The sequence below is a fragment of the Corvus brachyrhynchos genome, unplaced genomic scaffold (assembly GCF_000691975.1).
Source record: "Corvus brachyrhynchos isolate BGI_N302 unplaced genomic scaffold, ASM69197v1 scaffold34, whole genome shotgun sequence".
In the NCBI taxonomy this organism is placed as follows: Eukaryota; Metazoa; Chordata; class Aves; order Passeriformes; family Corvidae; genus Corvus; species Corvus brachyrhynchos.
In genome coordinates, this window is record NW_008238126.1 from 1,889,137 (window position 1) to 1,889,516 (window position 380).

Below are 380 nucleotides of genomic sequence, written 5' to 3' on the forward strand. Positions count from 1 at the left end.
TGAGGTGATGGGGGGGGGGGGAGGGGGGCGCGGGGGAACGACGATGTAGAGAGATGAAGTGAGGACGGGGTTTTAAATGGCACTTCTGAACGGAAAATACTTTTATTTTCCCTTGGATTTTTGAAGCTGCTTTCGAAATGAACATTTTCTGCGATAAGAGGTGACCGATCAGAATCGCTGGGGGGAGGTTGTAAGCAGACGTTTTGCCCCAGCTTACTGTTATCTTATCTTTCACACTTGCAGGGCGAAAAAGTGGCTTATCTTTATACCCACCCCCCTCTCGCCTTAATTGCTAAAAACACTGTGAAGTGTCAAGTACAGGACTAAAGAATCTCTCCGCGTGTCTGCCATACGAGTGAAGGGGCTGGGGGGGGGGGGGT